The 3,094-nt window shown below is 25.4% G+C and overlaps 1 long non-coding RNA gene across 1 annotated transcript; it reads left to right on the top strand.

Moving 5' to 3' along the window:
• Positions 1–1,245: 1,245 nt before the first annotated feature.
• Positions 1,246–1,576, top strand: LOC135930756 (uncharacterized). The gene is made up of 3 exons (XR_010572886.1): positions 1,246–1,287; positions 1,327–1,419; positions 1,530–1,576. It is a non-coding gene; the product is annotated as an uncharacterized LOC135930756 (long non-coding RNA).
• The last annotated feature ends 1,518 nt before the right edge of the window (positions 1,577–3,094 follow it).

The following is a 3,094-nucleotide window of genomic DNA, read 5'->3' as shown; positions in this document are numbered from 1 at the left end:
AGCTGGTTCTCTGGTTTTTTGGAACTTAATAAATGGGTTAAATATAATTTTGTCAAATATAAATCACTATTTCATTGTGATAATGTTAGTTGTAATGCATTCGCGATATTGCATTCGCTGTAATGTATTCGCTCTAATACATTCGCGATAATGTATTCGCGGTATTACATTCGCTCTAATGCATTCGCTATAATTCATTTGCTATAATACATTCGCTATAATGCATTCGCGATAATCCATTCGCGATAATTCATTCGCTATAATGCATTCGCGATAATTCATTCGCTGTTATGCATTCGCTATAATATTTTCGCGGTAATGCATTCGCGCTAATATATTCGCTATGATACATTCGCGGTAATGCATTCGCTATAATATCTTTTCGCGGTAATCGACATTCGCGATAATGCATTCGCGATAATACATTTCGCGCTAAAAGTTTTGCGGTATTGACGTGATACGATTATTTATACCCATATCGATATTTTGTTTTAATAAAAATATTCATGACCCCCAGACCTAGACACGCCCATTAGGAAGAGTTTGACCTCCTGTTGAGCTGATTTTTTTATTAGCTCTCAATTGATATCCTTAGACGTTTTTAGGAGAAACTGTACGTATACGACCAATAACCTTATAACCATTATAGAGAGGTTTCGGTGATAAGATATTAAATTATATCCGTATTTGGGAAAAAATTATCAAAATTTTTATGGATTGGACTGGACTCGGAAAATATTCCTCAAAATATAGACTTGGATCTTGCTTGGGAAAATCCTTTAAAAACCATTATGGGCTGTGCTAGGAAAAAATTTTCAAAATTATTATGGGTTTAGCTGGGCTTGAGAAATTTTTTTTTTTAAATTATAAGGTTAGGGACCCTTGGAATTTTTTTCTAAATTTGTGACCTAGCAAATCGCGATTCATCTCATATTAATATTTTGAATGTATAGATAAAGATGTCATATTTTTTATCTAGTATAAAATAATGCGATAAAATGAATTAGTTATTTTACAAATAAAAATCTCGCTGTCAATCAAAAATTTGATGATATGAGAATAATATATTTTAAAAATTATAGCTTTTCAAATTTTTTAAATATGTTAAAATTTTATCAAGGGTAATTTTTTTTTCTTGTTTTTTTTTAAATATCGATCGATAAGGCCTTTTTCAATTTATAGTCAACAGTTGTTATTATTTTTTTTTTGAAATTTATAAAATATTTTTTTAAAAAGAATTTCAAAAATATATTTATAGTTTTATATTTAAAACCTCAAATCATCGAAGTAATTTGACTATAATAAACATTACATTTATTAAAATAGTGCAGAGCAGATCCGGGTCAAATGAATTTATGCCGAGCCAAAATAAAAAATCTGAGCTGTTCATAATATTTTGCATAGTATCAAAGACACTAGGTATTCGATTCGTTTATTTTATAAATATTGCTTTGTTTAATTATCACTAAACCTGGGTTCAGGATAAGTTTATAAGATTATACATTATATTTAATTTTGAAATTTTTTAGGTGTTGATATGAACTTTAACTATTACAGGGAAAAGAAAATAGAAAAGAAACCACATAATATACATACAAACATTGATATATAATGTTGATCCAAGGTAGAATTAATAATTTTTCAAATATATTTTAAATTACATAAAATATAATTTACAGGCATAATTTAAAAAAAGATTTTAGTATAATTCTTAGAAAATATTTAACCTCACTAAATATATTAAGGTTTAGGAATAAATTCTTTAAGGCTTTGGCTATGTTAAATTTTTATAGAAATAATGTAGTTTTTAATATTTTTCCTTTCAAATTATAGTTCGTAGTGATATTTTATAGATTATGGCTAAAGTTTTATTTAGATTTTTTTAGGGTAAAATGATATTTACAGGTTTATATTAACTTAATTACAAAAGTCTTCTTCCCGACTACGCCTAAAAATAATTAAATCTATATTTATCTAAGGTAAATTCAATATAATATTAATAAGGATTTTAAGATATATATATAATATAATTAAGATGTTATATCTTAGAATGAAATTGATCTGTTAATCTCATATATAAAAAGATATTTTATTTATCTTTTAATTTCTTGAACATAATTTTTAATTCTGTTAATTTTATTCTATATAAAATTATTAATAATTTTTATCATAATCCTGATATGGGGGCATTAAATAATTTCGCGATCATTGTTATTTTAATGGAGGAATATTGGAGGCGGTTATTATCAATTTCTTCTTCAATATGGAATATAGTAGGAAATACTAAATGTAATTTATAAATGCTAAGCTTGAGATATACACAAAATCATAAATATCCTTTTATTAAATTCTTATTAGCATGAAGAAATACATATAAATCTATTTTAAAATGGGTTAAGTTCTAATTAGATGTTTTTGACAAATACATTTTGTCAGGTCTACGTGAAAATAATGGTAAGAAAAAAAATTCAAAATTAAATTATATCATGAAAAATGTTGGTCATAACGTGCCAAATTCTAATATTCTAACAATTTGAAAATAACTCAAGACTTATTTTCTGAAATATACAATAATCCCTATATTCGAATGCATATATTATTGCAGTTGGATTTTTTTATTGGAGATATTCTTTATCATATTATTTTACAATGCAATCATTAATCATATATCTCGATTCCACATCATTTATTATCTATTTTAATCTCTTCCATATTCCGAAACATTACATTTGGAAGCATGCGGGGTTTATAAAAGGAGTTCGAAAGCTGATAAAGTTTAAAATGTTGCAGTTCGTTTATTATCCATATATTCATTGGTTATAATTAGCATCTTAATTTATTTGATGGGCGAAATTTTGTAGGTGTAATGTATAGTTGCTACGCTTTAATAAACATCTTTCTATATTCGATGTTCATAAAATTCAAAAATGGATCACTTTATTATTATTATTAAATTCTTATTACCATGAAGAAATATTTTAAAATGGGTTAAGTTCTAATTAGATGTTTTTGACAAATACATTTTGTCAGGTCTACGTGAAAATAATGGTAAGAAAAAAAATTCAAAATTAAATTATATCATGAAAAATGTTGG

Source organism: Gordionus sp. m RMFG-2023, unplaced genomic scaffold (assembly GCF_954871325.1).
Source record: "Gordionus sp. m RMFG-2023 unplaced genomic scaffold, tfGorSpeb1-WG-v2 contig_60, whole genome shotgun sequence".
Lineage (NCBI taxonomy): Eukaryota > Metazoa > Nematomorpha > Gordioida > Chordodea > Parachordodidae > Gordionus > Gordionus sp. m RMFG-2023.
The sequence above is the reverse complement of the archived record's forward strand: the minus strand, read 5'-3'. Positions and strand labels throughout refer to the sequence as shown.